This window comes from Lytechinus variegatus, chromosome 13, assembly GCF_018143015.1.
Source record: "Lytechinus variegatus isolate NC3 chromosome 13, Lvar_3.0, whole genome shotgun sequence".
Lineage (NCBI taxonomy): Eukaryota > Metazoa > Echinodermata > Echinoidea > Temnopleuroida > Toxopneustidae > Lytechinus > Lytechinus variegatus.
The window spans coordinates 13,738,847-13,755,108 of record NC_054752.1 but is presented as its reverse complement, the minus strand read 5'-3'; the positions used below and the strand labels follow the sequence as shown (position 1 = coordinate 13,755,108).

Here is a 16,262-nt window from a genome sequence, read left to right as displayed (position 1 = left end):
TGACATACAGGAAATTGACCTGGGCTGAAGGAATGTACTCAATACATCCAAAAGGGACATGATTAAAAAATGACCCAGTTCTATTTAGCGTGGTATAATACACTGTTTGGTTTCCTTTTTGTGTACTTGGGTAAATTGAGATCTGGTCCTCTGCAAAAAAAGCCATTAAACGTCTTGTTATCACAAATATCGTCTTCTATCTTAAGATTTGGGATGCTGTTTGAGTGGAGCTATAAACGCTGATCTTAAAATGGCATCTTGAATGAGTGCGAAGACTGGTGCAAGACATAGTTATCAAAGGTATAATCAACCTTTTCAAAACGCTTGATGATTATCAGATATATGTAACCTTCCCTTATGAAAAGCTGTGTGAAATTTCATGCTTCATAATCCTTAATCCCGCACAATTCTCTGTTCCTTGCCCTAAGCTCAGATTTTGAAAGTAGCGTATACAATTTCACTCTGGTCAAAGGGACATTAGAAATTAAAAAAATCAAAATCTGAGAAATTAAGAATTCCTGATAGTCTGATAGAGTATTATATTGAGAGAGTACAGGTGTTAATTTCTAACATACATTCCTTTCGCGGTAACAGACTTACAGGATATTGACCTTGGCTGAAGGAATATACATATACTCGATACAGCCAAAAGGGGCATGATTAAGAATATGACCTAGTTCTATTTAGCATGGTATATACACACTGGTTTCATTTTCGTGTACAAGAATCCAAATCTGACAAGAATCCAAATCTGAAGATAATTATCAATTCCTGATAGAATATTTAATTGAGAGAGTACAGCTGTTAATTTCTATCATACATTCCTTTTGCGGTGACATACAGGAAATTGACCTGGGCTGAAGGAATGTACTTAATACATTCAAAAGGGACATGATTAAAAAATGACCCAGTTCTATTTAGCGTGGTATAATACACTGTTTGGTTTCCTTTTTGTGTACTTGGGTAAATTGAGATCTGGTCCTCTGCAAAAAAAGCCATTAAACGTCTTGTTATCACAAATATCGTCTTCTATCTTAAGATTTGGGATGCTGTTTGAGTGGAGCTATAAACGCTGATCTTAAAATGGCATCTTGAATGAGTGCGAAGACTGGTGCAAGACATAGTTATCAAAGGTATAATCATCCTTTTCAAAACGCTTGATGATTATCAGATATATGTAACCTTCCCTTATGAAAAGCTGTGTGAAATTTCATGCTTCATAATCCTTAATCCCGCACAATTCTCTGTTCCTTGCCCTAAGCTCAGATTTTGAAAGTAGCGTATACAATTTCACTCTGGTTAAAGGGACATTAGAAATTAAAAAAAATCAAAATCTGAGAAATTAACAATTCCTGATAGTCTGATAGAGTATTATATTGAGAGAGTACAGGTGTTAATTTCTAACATACATTCCTTTCGCGGTAACAGACTTACATGATATTGACCTTGGCTGAAGGAATATACTCGATACAGCCAAAAGGGGCATGATTAAGAATATGACCTAGTTCTATTTAGCATGGTATATACACACTGTTTGGTTTCATTTTCTGTACAAGAATCCAAATCTGACAAGAATCCAAATCTGAAGATAATTATCAATTCCTGATAGAATATTTAATTGAGAGAGTACAGCTGTTAATTTCTATCATACATTCCTTTTGCGGTGACATACAGGAAATTGACCTGGGCTGAAGGAATGTACTTAATACATTCAAAAGGGACATGATTAAAAAATGACCCAGTTCTATTTAGCGTGGTATAATACACTGTTTGGTTTCCTTTTTGTGTACTTGGGTAAATTGAGATCTGGTCCTCTGCAAAAAAAGCCATTAAACGTCTTGTTATCACAAATATCGTCTTCTATCTTAAGATTTGGGATGCTGTTTGAGTGGAGCTATAAACGCTGATCTTAAAATGGCATCTTGAATGAGTGCGAAGACTGGTGCAAGACATAGTTATCAAAGGTATAATCAACCTTTTCAAAACGCTTGATGATTATCAGATATATGTAACCTTCCCTTATGAAAAGCTGTGTGAAATTTCATGCTTCATAATCCTTAATCCCGCACAATTCTCTGTTCCTTGCCCTAAGCTCAGATTTTGAAAGTAGCGTATACAATTTCACTCTGGTCAAAGGGACATTAGAAATTTAAAAAAATCAAAATCTGAGAAATTAACAATTCCTGATAGTCTGATAGAGTATTATATTGAGAGAGTACAGGTGTTAATTTCTAACATACATTCCTTTAGCGGTAACAGACTTACATGATATTGACCTTGGCTGAAGGAATATACATATACTCGATACAGCCAAAAGGGGCATGATTAAAAATATGACCCAGTTCTATTTAGCATGGTATATACCCACTGTTTGGTTTCATTTTCGTGTACAAGAATCCAAATCTGAAGATAATTATCGATTCCTGATAGAATATTTAATTGAGAGAGTACAGCTGTTAATTTCTAACATATATTCCTTTCCCGGTGACATACAGGAAATTGACCTGGGCTGAAGGAATGTACTCAATACATCCAAAAGGGACATGATTAAAAAATGACCCAGTTCTATTTAGCATGGTATAATACACTGTTTGGTTTCCTTTTTGTGTACTTGGGTAAATTGAGAGCTGGTCCTCTGCAAAAAAAGCCATTAAATGTCTTGTTATCATAAATATCGTCTTCTATCTTAAGATTTGGGATGCTGTTTGAGTGGAGCTATGAACGCTGATCTTAAAATGGTATCTTGAATGAGTGCGAAGACTGGTGCAAGACATAGTTACATGTATCAAAGGTTGGGCAATTCCATGAATTATTGGACATTTCTCAAAACTTTATTTTTGCTCTATCTCAAATTCAGGTCAATATTTTTGGTTAAAATTCATATAGAAGTTGTATATGCAAAGGGGTCTCCTGCACAGCAGAAAAAAATTTGACCCCAAATGTCTTCTTATAGGAGAATCCGAGCAATACAAAAAATTAGATATATGGGACTACACACAGTATTTTAGACTTAGACAGAAAACTACTGCGTATTTTGTATATTTTTCAGTTGGATAATTTGAAGGCCATAATGACACATCTAATTAAACAAAATTTTCAAAAATAAGTTGCAAAAAATGTGGAAAAATCTTAAATTTGTATTGTTGGACAAGGTGTAACGTAACTAACCAGGTTTTTGCTGTTACAGTCGGAAATTATAAAGCTACTCCTAAAATGCTTCATATCAAATGACATGTTATCTATCCAGCAATAACATGAATGTAACAGTTTGTTTCAGTTGAACCTAGTTTGAGCAAACTTTTTGGACAAACTCATGTCTCAATTTTTCATGTCCTCTTAGTATAACGTAACTAACCGAAATTAAAGTTCTTGTTATTCCTTACTGAAATGTGCCTCATGATTCTGTTTGATGGTGTGAAGTAGGTTTTGTCTAGAGGTATTCACACTACAAAAATTGAAAAATAACATCAAAGCATCTTCATGTAGAAGCCAACCTTAGATTGAAAATGACCATAAAGTGTAACGTAACAAATCATGGAATTGCCCCTTTTCAAAACGCTTGATGATTATCAGATATATGTAACCTTCCCTTATGAAAAGCTGTGTGAAATTTCATGCTTCATAATCCTTAATCCCGCACAATTCTCTGTTCCTTGCCCTAAGCTCAGATTTTGAAAGTAGCGTATACAATTTCACTCTGGTCAAAGGGACATTAGAAATTAAAAAAAAATCAAAATCTGAGAAATTAACAATTCCTGATAGTCTGATAGAGTATTATATTGAGAGAGTACAGGTGTTAATTTCTAACATACATTCCTTTCGCTGTAACAGACTAGTCTGCAGGCACAGACCCTGATTGGAACTTTGATCAACAAGTGTGCCTCCACGCAAAGACTAGCACATACAAAACTTGCTGTTCATGAGTAGGCTGCACATTCAGACCCTTATTTCGAGTGAAGGGTTTGCCCAGCAGACTAGTAACAGACTTACATGATATTGACCTTGGCTGAAGGAATATACATGTACTCGATACATCCAAAAGGGACATGATTAAAAAATGACCCAGTTCTATTTAGCATGGTATAATACACTGTTTGGTTTCCTTTTTGTGTACTTGGGTAAATTGAGAGCTGGTCCTCTGCAAAAAAAACCATTAAATGTCTTGTTATCATAAATATCGTCTTCTATCTTAAGATTTGGGATGCTGTTTGAGTGGAGCTATGAACGCTGATCTTAAAATGGCATCTTGAATGAGTGCGAAGACTGGTGCAAGACATAGTTATCAAAGGTATAATCATCCTTTTCAAAACGCTTGATGATTATCAGATATATGTAACCTTCCCTTATGAAAAGCTGTGTGAAATTTCATGCTTCATAATCCTTAATCCCGCACAATTCTCTGTTCCTTGCCCTAAGCTCAGTTTTTGAAAGTAGCGTATACAATTTCACTCTGGTCAAAGGGACATTAGAAATTTTAAAAAATCAAAATCTGAGAAATTAACAATTCCTGATAGTCTGATAGAGTATTATATTGAGAGAGTACAGGTGTTAATTTCTAACATACATTCCTTTCGCAGTAACAGACTTACATGATATTGACCTTGGCTGAAGGAATATACATGTACTCGATACAGCCAAAAAGGGCATGATTAAAAATATGACCCAGTTCTATTTAGCATGGTATATACACACTGTTTGGTTTCATTTTCGTGTACAAGAATCCAAATCTGAAGATAATTATCAATTCCTGATAGAATATTTAATTGAGAGAGTACAGCTGTTAATTTCTATCATATATTCCTTTCGCGGTGACATACAGGAAATTGACCTGGGCTTTTATTTTGATAGAGAGTTCCACAGAGGTCATAATTTTCACCCCTGCACACTGCATGTGGAGCCCAGAGTTTGACTATAGACCTTTATAATACTTGAACGGTGTTTTCCTGCCAAATTTCCTTTACGTTAAAATTACATGTACTCTGAAGAACAAAAATCAATTGTTCAAAATTTAAGTGAATTATCCGGTTGTTATAATCGTATACGTCTATGTAAAATACATATTTTCTACACAGAATGACAGAATGATGTCCTCATTTGAATAGTAAAGTTCTATAGAATGTACTTGTAAAGTATAAGAACACACCCTTCATGAAATGACAGTTCTAAATCGAGTGATGTGTCTTCAATTGGGTGGGTAAAATATGGCAAATACATGTAAATTGTAAGTAACAGATCGCGAGAGAAAGTGTCAACGATGCGAATGATAATGTCTATCCCCGAGATTATTCTTCACTCAAAGATGAAGCCCTATATCGGGCGCCACGTGCACAGCATTATCATTCTGCCTTGGTCATGTACGTTTTCACTGAAATGTATAGGTCAGACATATTTGTATTTAATGTAAACTAACTTTTACACTTTCTGGTAGATTCAGAGGCATATTATCCAGGGCGCCCCAACTAAGTTTCGCCGAAGCAATCATTCCAACGAATTATCAAGGACAGTGGCGTAACTACGGGGGGGGGGCATGGGGGGCACATGCCCCCCAATCGGCTGGCCAAAAAAAAAAACGGGGAAAAGAAGAAAACGAGGGAAAAAGGAAGAGAAACGTAGTGGGGGAAAGAAGAAATTGTTGTTGATCATAGTGTTATATTATATAACATAAGAAGCATTTTTTCACAACTTCATGAAACATTATTTGCTCAATTGTGTCTTCATTGTTCCTGGCGCTCGCATAGACTTTTTAACGAGATACCTGCTGTACTAAAGCCTCCCGTTTTCAAATCAATATACAACAAAATAATATATTTTCTCACAATTAGAGCTATTATTGTTATAAGTAGGGATATATTCTTCTTTTTCATGACTACTGAAAGTTATTTTAAGGTCTTAATATAAAACATTTCCTGTCCGTGCTAACGTTCGCATTAGTGGATTGGTGAGATTTCTGCTCTTCATGAACTCCTAAAATCAGTCCTTAGAATGTCAATTTTTCTGATCTGAATATAAAAAAATTTAGCTCGCGCTTCGCGCTCGCATCATTTGGTTAGTGAAATACGTGAGGTCTTAGTGAATTCCTACAAACAAGCCTTGGAATGCCCCTCTTTATTTCTGAATTTCCTATATTTTCAGCTCGCGCTTCGCGCTCGCAGTATTTCATTAGTGAGATGCGTATAATAATCATGATTACAATGACTTCAAAAAGTGATCCATGTGTTAAGATGTAATTTTAACAAAATCAGCAAGCGCTTGGCACTCGCATTAGATGACTATGGTGAGATGTGTATACTCTGACTTAATGGATTCGTAACTATAGTCCTTAAAATATCCATGTTTGTGGTCAATATATACAAAAATTTCAGCTCGCGCTTCGCGCTCGCATCATTTGGTTAGTCAAATACGTAGGGTCTTAGAGTATTTCTACAAACAACCCTTACAATGCCCCTCTTCAGGTCTATATTTCCTAAATTTTCAGCTCGCGCTTTTGCGCTTGCAGGATTTGATTAGTAAGATGCGTATGATAATCATGATTACATGACTACAAAAGGTGCTTCATGACTGTGTTTAGATGTAATTCTAACAAAATCTGCAAAGGATGGCAATAGCATTAGATGACTATGGTGAGATATTTATACTCTTAATGGATTCTAAAATATAATCCTTAAAATTTCCTTGTTTAGGGTCAGTATATACAAAAATTTTACCTCGCGCTTCGCGCTCGCATTGTTTGTTTAGCGAGACAGTAAAGTATCATGATTACAAAACAATTTGCTTATAATGTCAATTTTTAGCCCTCAATATCAAAAATTTTCAGCTCGCGCTTCGCGCTCACATTATTTAATCAGTGAGATACATATCCGTTTGATGGCACTGCATGTCCTTAAAATATCTCTATTAGGTCAGTTTACTTGACAACTGAGCGCTCCCTAAGTGACCCGAAATTTTTACTGGTGCCCCCCCAATGCCGTGACCCACGGTACGCCACTGATCAAGGAGCAAAATTGTATATTCTCAATCACCAGTCGACCCTACTCCGCGTTTGCTGTGTATAGGCAGCTATATGTCAGCGTAAGGAGCGAAGATTTTATGTGACGGGGGGGGTGGGGGTTGGGGGAGAAAAAAATACTTTCGTGCGGGGGAAAAACGTCCCGAGGACACATTGTGTATTGTTAAAAAGTAAAAATTTTGACATTAACCCCCCCCCCCCTTACCCCATTTTTAATGTTTGATAATCTATAGGTTTGCTGATTACAATATATCTTTTAAAAAAAATTGCCAGCAAAATCGAAAAAAAAAAAATAGTTTTAAAAATCTAGGGGGGACGACCTCTGGGAAAAGGTTGATTACCAGAAGATGATGTCGTTTTTTTCTGTAGTTTGTAACAATTTACTGTGCATTTTGGGGAAAAAAGAACCAAATTTTATGCATGTTGCCATACGACTAAACAATTCTCGTTTGAAACACACAATGTAAATACACAAATGACAATAAACAGAATGGATTATTCGGAACTTATCGATTACAAGTCTCAGTTTCGTATCATTTAAATTTGACGTTTCAATCACACGATGCAAGCAAGTGAAGAGCCTTTGCCAAATGTATGTTTTGAATGACCGCTTATACGGTGTGTGACTGGAAACCAGCTCCTAATTGAGTCAGTATATGTCTTTTATTCATGAAGTTAGTGATTTAAGTGTGCATTTTTCTTCTAAAGGTGCTCTCAAAATACGACTATTGGACATGATTTTTTGAAAAAGTCCTTGCCGTGGGAGGGGGGGTATCCCCCCTCCCACACCCTCCCCCCGCTCGCTCGCTTCGCTCCCTCGCTGCTGGCGCCCCCCCTATTTCAAAATCCTGGATCCGCCCCTGTCTTCCCAATAGAAATGTTGACATAAACATTACAAAAAATGTAAAGGCTTTCTTTCATTCAGAACACTTCCAGAAAATTTGACTAGCACTCTCATTGTGGGTCATTTTATGTCATGAAAATATCCTGCATTGGAGCCTATGGCCCGTATTCTGAACTCGGGTTTAATTTAAACTCTGGTTTAAAGTTGTGGTTTAACTACGGAGAGCCAGGTGTGACACAAATCTCAAACAGTAAAAAACAATTTATCAGCTCATTTGAATCACAAATTATTCATAAATGTTAGGAAATGATATTTAAAATGGTTTTATTCACCATTAAAGCACTAGGAAAGAGCAAAATAAACATCGGAAACAAACATTATAAACGAACTTTTGATATTTTTGGCTTCCCATAATTTTAGCACAGAGTTAGACCATGGTCTAAATTAAACCCGACTTCAGAATACGGGCCTAAGTATACAAAGTTTGTTGACCCCTGTATAATTCAATGGGAGAATTTTGCAAACTTTAAATTGATGCCACAAGAAACTGTTAATGTTCCACAGATGTAATCTTCATGATATATTGAGTTGATAATCCTGATGATGACCAATTACGTAAAAACCAAAATTTACTATTGAGTACGTGCTTTTGAGGATAGTGCCCTCGCAGTCCATTTTTAAGCAAAAACAGCATTTTCTGGTAAACGGAAACCTGTGGTGAGATGAAAGTTGCACATAATGACTCCCAATACCCCAAAAAAAGGGTATTGCCACCAAAATCAAGTAAATTGAACAAAGAATAAAAAAAGTTATGGTCAAAAATTGAATTTTCGACAATTTGGCGGCCATTTTGGATATTTCGTCAGGGCACCCTGATTTTCACACTTTTTCATTTTTTTCTTCAGAAATTGCATCGGGACTATCAAAATCATTATTTTATTTGGTGCTCAGGGTGATCTGAGACAATGACCCAAATATGACCCTCTATAGCCCACCTCTAATCATAAGTTGTTTTTTTTCTCCAGATTCATCCGATTCTGACCTAGATTTCAAGCGAAAGAAGTGTCTCAGGCTGCCTGATGGTAATTGTAATTTTTGATTATTTACTTTGTAAAACTAAAACTCAAAAGTTTGGGAAAGGGATCTTCATCTGTAGTGTGTGTGTGTGTGTGGGAGGGGGTGTGTGGTGTGTGTTTTCACAGGCAACTGAGGACATTACACACACCAGGGGCGTGTTTCACTAAGCTACGACTCGTACGAACACTTTCTCAAGAACAGTTCGCGAATCGCCTATCAGTTCGCAGATTGTACGATGAGTTAACAGTACTTGTAACGCATCGTAGACCTTTGTGAAACACACCCCATGTATATTTGAACTTGAAAACACCAACATCCGAGGACATGCACTAGAAAACTTACAATAACCTAGTTTGTTTACCTACCATGTACACTGGCAGTACCAACTGGCTTGGGTCCAGCAGTTTTCAAAAATGTGTGTAATCTTCTTGATTGATGATGTATATGTTACAAGTGGGATGGATGTAAGATAGGGAAAATATATGCTACTCTACAATGTAGATTGAACCTTCAATGTAATACAATGAAAGGCACCATTCTACCGACAATTTCCTATTTAAAATGAATACCACTTCTGGTCATATTGATAAAACTATGGCTATTCAAACAAAGAATGACATTCCCATTAATATTCAGAAAACTCTTTGTTTGCATAAATCCAATATGGCTGCTATATCCAGACCTCTTTTATTAGTCTAACCTATTTTGGACACATCTTCATTGCAAGCTGGATTGAGCACCAAACGCAACACACTTGTTTGGGGTCTAATCCCGGGGTCTATTGAAAAACATTTCAAGCCAGGTCAAGGAGATGGTAAATAATCAAAATGGCTGCATATGTTCCAATGCATTATTTGTCATTTACATCTCTTAGTCTGTATGTCTTACAATAAAACAGTCAAGGTATTTGTCACCGAAAGCTTTATTGTAAGAGTTTTTTTTTTTGTATTTGTTTTCAGATGAATCTGATTCAGACATTGGCATGGAAAAGAAAAAGAAGCGTCTGATGCAGTCAAAGAAAAAGAAGCGTCCGATAGTGTCAGATAGTGATTGTGATTCAGACATTGATTTGGATGAAGAAAGAAAGAAAAAAAAAGAAACATCTGATGCGGTCAGATGGTAAGTATTATTTTTGATTACGTACTTTTTAAAACTAAACTTATGGGAAAGGATTGAAGTAATTGTTGGCATTATCTGTCATTTACCTAATTTGGTTCAAACCCTAGACATTCTGCTTTCTTGGCAGATGCTCTAACCACTAAGATAACCAGCCTCAATGAAAAACGGGGAGTTTTAACAACCGATTACTCGTAGAACAGTCACAATTCTTGCACGTCCAGGCCTGATTCTTCGATTTAATCGGTTTCTAGATTTTTTTTTAACAGAAATAAGTGGTCTCTGAGATCGAAATAAATCTGGTTTTAAATTTTTTTTTTTGGGGGGGGTAGGGTGTCATTTTTCATGATGTACGTGTATCCCTACAATTTAGGTGGAAAACAACAGCCCATGTAGCACCCAATAGCATGAGTTTTATTACGATTGCTAATTATATATAATTTCACCCAATAGCACGAGTTTTATTAAGATTGCTAATTATATATAATTTCACCCAATTCCTCAAAAATTCTAGCAACTGTAGGTAACTTGCAAACTCGATTGGTCGATGTAACAGCGATATTGCCTGTTAGTCCAATACTGTCGGCCGTATTGTTTCTGGCTTCGTCAAACTCCTTTAAAGGAGGGATCTATGAATTCAACAACAACAAAAATGGTGTCTCGATCTGTAAACGCTTAGTAACTTTTTGCAGCTACCACTGATTCAATATATAAATATTGCATTATTATGGCATTTCAACTAAAATTTTTAGATTGGAAGGACAAGGCAAAGGTGAAAGAAATTGATTATTCAGTTTGTGAAAAGTGGAACTGGAAATGGCCAGAAAAGACGGTCGATAAGAGAATTGCGAGTGAATGCTTACGCAAAATAAGGAAAATGTCAGCAGTGCCATGATACTTACCGTGTATGTGTTTGTTTGAAATTTAAAAAATGTTATTTATAAACTTTCAAGGGGCTGCATGCAATGAAAATGCAAAACGATTTTAGAAAAAAAAAATTATATGCCTCAGAAACCCAATTTTTAATCTCTGATACAGCTAAACCCCAGGAGCTTTAAGGAGGGGGGGGGGTGGGGTTTGCCCCCTCAATCCCCGCCAGGGCGTTGCTCCACCCTGGACACCCGCCTGTGAGGGGCGAGACTCTAGTCACTTCGCTCCCATCATTTGCCAGATTTTTTTTTCAAAGACCACAATTAGGTCTACAAGTCCTCGTCTTTCAAAATAATGTAGCCATATAGATCTCCACTCCATATCACTTATTCTTTATTTAGGTCACGTTCTAGTTCTCGTTTTAAAAAGTGTAAATCAGAATCTTTCCAGAGTGTTTCCTATAATATTTGAATGCATTCTGCATTGTAGGTGATCATGAACAAGAGTTGTGCCAAATGCAAGCAAATTAAAAAGGGGAATCTGGATTTGCCAACATTTTGTTGTCGCTCATGGTGAAGAATTATGGTACCTCCAGATTTATTATTCGTAAATAAGCCCATAGCTATTGCATTAAATATTGACTTTTCGCACAGATAATGTGTGCATTTGTGTGCATTTTATTTCATGTGGTAACCATGTCCGCGTTTCCAGCAGCGTGTGTTGTGACTTGCTCTGAGCCAGATGCGCCAATTTTCTTAGCAATTCTGTTGCGATGAGAATCGAAGTGTGAACGTACAGCCATAAAATGCCTGAGGTACCATTACTCACCCTCCATAAGCAACAATCCAAGAATTAGATGGCCGCCATCCATAGGATTAACTAGGGAGTTAAAAAGAGTCTGGATTCCCCTTTTTAATTTCCTTGGCCCAGTGTGACATAATTGTCATAAGGTGGATGAGCTTTTGCACCACTGATGCTCTAGTTTGTTTTTGGCAGATGTTCAAATTAAAAAAGTCACCTTGTGTATTTATAAAAATCACCTTGTGTATTTTTTCAGATGGTACTAAGCAAAAACGGCGATGGTCACAAAAGGAGTTGGAGGTATTTAGTAAGAACGTTGCAGTTTACATTGAAAGAAAGGTCATGGCTCCAAGGATTGTTCTTGACAGGGTTGTTGAGCAACTGGCTCATTCAAGGACTGTTGCTCAAATAAGATCAAGAGCAAACAATATGATAAAGGAGAAACAAGTATTTATACTGTAGCTAGTCCAGTTTTGTTCAACACTACAAAACAAAACCCAGGTTGTTAGAGTGTTCTGGTCAAAATACTAAGAAAAATTTAATTAAATAATTTTAAAGAGATCATTTATTATTTTAACTGATGTCCATAAGAACTTGTTTTTTCGCAAATTTTCTCTATTTTCGGCAAAATTTTAGACAACTTTAGAAAATTTTGGAAAATGTGGGCCTTAAAAACGGGAATTTGGCCAAAAGTATACCCTTAAGAACTGAATTTTTTTCAAAATTATCAAAAAGTATAACCTTAGGAGCGATTGGGAAGATCTGGGAAGGACAAAAAAGACACCCATTCGCGCCGAACATACATATACCACCCAATATGTTGAGTACTTTGTGACCACAAGGGTATAATTATTATTGTATGGTATCATATTTTATTACCACATTTTTTTTTGACTAGAAGTTGTTTAGTCTATATACGACACCATTTCAGGTTTTAAGCAGGTTTCACTGACAAAGTGTGTAAAAAATCACAGCAGAGTAATTATAGCCATGCTATACATCAAAAGTACGTTTTCTAGGGTAAAAATGGATGTAGATTGTGAATTTTTAGTCCAAAACCTTGTTTATACAGCATTTAGCCACAAATCGTGGATTTATGGCCAATTTTGCCCGAAAACGGCACTTTTTCAGTGACAAAAAAATTTACTTCCTATCTTTAAATACCTGTAGGCTCAACAATATGCATACATATGGCCATTTTTAATGTTTCTGTATCAGCCCAGTAAACAGTCTGATGGATTCTTTTATTTGTTTTGAAATTGGTTTCATACTTTTTGTGCAACAGCCATTCAAAAATGATGCATCCTGTGACAATTGACTTTCAAAATTTAGCAGTTTCGGACAAAAAAATTGATTTGAAAAATCATATCTCTTCAGTCCAAGGGGCTACATTAATAATTTACATACCAAAATATGCAGAATTTAATAAGCTTTAATTTGGTGCCTAATTTAATGTATTTCTGGGAGGAGAATGATATAAAAAAATGATAAAAAGTTATTCCCACTCCCTAATTTTTTAATTTGTGTAAAAAATAAAGAAATTTACAAAACGGGCAAGTATGCCAAAGTATAGGACCTATAGGCTTGAAAATTTAATCAGTTATGCCCATTATAAGTCTCTACTTGGGCATAGGATAAATTGTTTAATATTTCAACTATTTCTTTCTATTTATATTTTTTTAAAGATTTTTGTCATCCAAAATTTAGACAAAAATTTGCCATTTTGAGGGCTCATTAAAAAAAATTACAAGGCCAATATGGTTGAAAAGTTAATGAGTAATTCCCAGAAAATATTACTACAAGGTAAAATTCACAAAATTGGCAAAATGCTCATATTTCTTTTGAATTATTTTTTTTTACAAAGTTAGTGACAATCCTCAGAAGGTATTGTGCAATCATAAGCCAGTATTGCGCAATCGTTCAACCAAAATGCTGTTTAGACACATACTAGCTGTCAATTTTGCAAAAGAACATAATTTATAATCTCAAAAAAGCAATTATGTTGATTTTGAAGAGCCCTTACAAGCAAAAAAGACTGATATGTGATATTTTGGTTTTCTTTGCATACAGCTTTAAGCACACCCATATTACATAATACCCGTATCACAAAAAGGGTTCAAGATTTTGCATTTCCAACTTCAGAAATTAATTTTACACTAAATTTCAGTCTAGAAAACATATTTAACATCCTTTGTTTTGAAACTTTATATTTTTGGATTTTTGTCAGTCAAACCTGCTTAAAATCTGAAAGCGTGTCATACAGTACAATGTAGAGAACTCACAAACTTACACTTCAGTTTTAATAATCGATTTCAAATTTTAGAACACTGTTAGTCTGCCCCTGGTCTAGTCTTGATACAAAATCAGGATGTGGGATTTTTCATGCTATAGCATTTTAAAATGTGTTACTATTTGTTTTTGTTTTTTGATAGTAATTCAAGTTCCCAAAATGAATTAAGCTTGTCATTCCCATAAATAGGATGAAGCATGTTGTACAACCTTGCAGTTCAGTTTTGCCTTTATTGGCTGCACTGTCTTGTAAACCTGATTTCTGGGTGATGTACACACTCAGGACCTCGGCCTCCTTGCTACATGTGTGTAGATGTAATGCTATTAGAGGAAATTTATTGAAAAACCTAGAATTGCAATTCAAAATTAATTATCTTTACATTGTACTGACCTAATGTTAGGTGAATTATGCTTGTATACTCATTGGAATAATTGGAAGCATTTTTAAATCAACAGCTCAGCCTCTATCAAAGAGGTGTTAACTGTTGATTATATATAAATACAGTCGAGGCCAAAAGTTTACATACACCTGGTGAGAAAACATATAAATGTGATTTTTGCCACCATAAGAACATTGGGGATCCTTTATTTTGATGGAGATGGGTAGTTATAGTATCTTCTTGACTTTCGAAGAGTATTTTTTTTTAATAGAAAATATATAGAAATATATATATGGTTGATCGTACTTCAGTTTGGATAAATTCAGTGGGTCAGAAGTTTACATACACTAACAAAAATTGATGATGGTGGTACCTGTATTACCCTAAGTATTTTTTTTCTTTTATTTTTTCACTTGTTGGAGTTGTCAATAAGCTTTCTGTATACTACTCCTGAGTTTATTGTCAATTCCTCCAGCAAGATTGCAACAATCCAGTCCCATTTGCAGATTTAATTGGTCGAATACCATTGTACTTTTAGTCTGTCCATTTGGTTTCTACAGAGATCTGGTCTGGAAATTTGACAACCCTCCATAATCTCCCCCTTTCTCTGTTTCACCCCTTCGTAAACTAATTAAAATGAATGTTTGGGTTTTTGTGGTGACTGAAGACACAATTTTAACATGGTTACTACTTTTAGGCTGGTGTATTAATGTGATGCTACATGCTCCAACATCTCAATACACAAACAATGTGTAATCTCCATTGATAAACCCTATTGATTGTAAAATCGGATGATGAACCATGTAGCATCATGTTAATAAGCCAGTCTAAAGTTGGAAATATATTAATATTAACTCCTTAATTACCACATTAACCAAAACATTCATTTAAATTATTTTTTAGAGTGGATAAACTGAGCAAAGGGGGAATGAGGAGGGGTTGTCACATGTCTAGACCAAATCCCTGTAGAAACCATATGGGCAGACCCCAAACATGGTATTCACCCAAGGAAACCTGGAAATATGACTGAATTGTTGCAGTCTTGCTGGAGGAATGGACAATAATCTCATAAGAAGTATACATGAAGCTTGTTGGCTGTTTCAACTAGTGAAAAAATGAAAAATAAGGCTAAATTCAGGCAACACCAACACCAATTTTGGTTAGTGTATGTAAACTTTTGACCCACTGAATTTATCCAAACTGAAGTTCAACCAACCATATATATGTTTCTAAATATTAAAACATACTCTTTGAAACTAAAGTAGATACCATACCCAACCATCTTCATCAAAATAAAGGATCCCCAATGTTCTTATGGTGGTAAAAAATCATGTCTATGTTTTCTTACCTGGTGTATGTAAACTTTTGGCCTCAACTGTATACATATGTACAGTGGTGGCCAAAATTATTAGAACACCTGAACCTACACAAAGTCTATGGGAATTTAAATGCCCTATTTCATTTGCCGAAGTATGACAAAAGATATCTTTTGTGTGCCACTAGCTTTCATGACCGTTTAGCATAGGGTCTTACGTATATTTTGATACCAAATTTGTATAGTTTTGACCATCAAGTAATGCACAGCATTAAAAATCGTTGTGCTATGCGCTTTTGGTTCCCCCATAGACTTGTGTATTAAACATCTACTCAAATGCCAAAAAAGTAAAATGCCATTACATGTGCCGATTGCTAAAAAAAGTGTTTGAGATATAAGTTTGAAACTATGCAGGATTATTTATTTTAATATACCTCAAATACATGCCAAGTTTCAGAAAATTTGATCATACAAGAAGGGGTGGATTGGCCCCCTCCTTTGGTGGTGAGATGACCAAAATAACCATGCCCCTTGAAGGTTAAGATTATCTTTTTTTATGAAATG

General features: G+C 35.5%; 1 long non-coding RNA gene across 2 annotated transcripts in view; it reads left to right on the top strand.

Annotated features, from left to right (window-relative positions):
- LOC121426959 overlaps window positions 1-14,052 on the top strand; it is a 32,509-nt gene extending 18,457 nt beyond the window's left edge. For both annotated transcript variants that reach the window (XR_005971648.1, XR_005971649.1), the window contains exons 3-5: window positions 8,876-8,932; window positions 9,887-10,046; window positions 11,971-14,052. This is a non-coding gene — a long non-coding RNA (uncharacterized LOC121426959). The remainder of the gene's footprint in view (window positions 1-8,875; window positions 8,933-9,886; window positions 10,047-11,970) is intronic.
- Window positions 14,053-16,262: the final 2,210 nt, after the last annotated feature.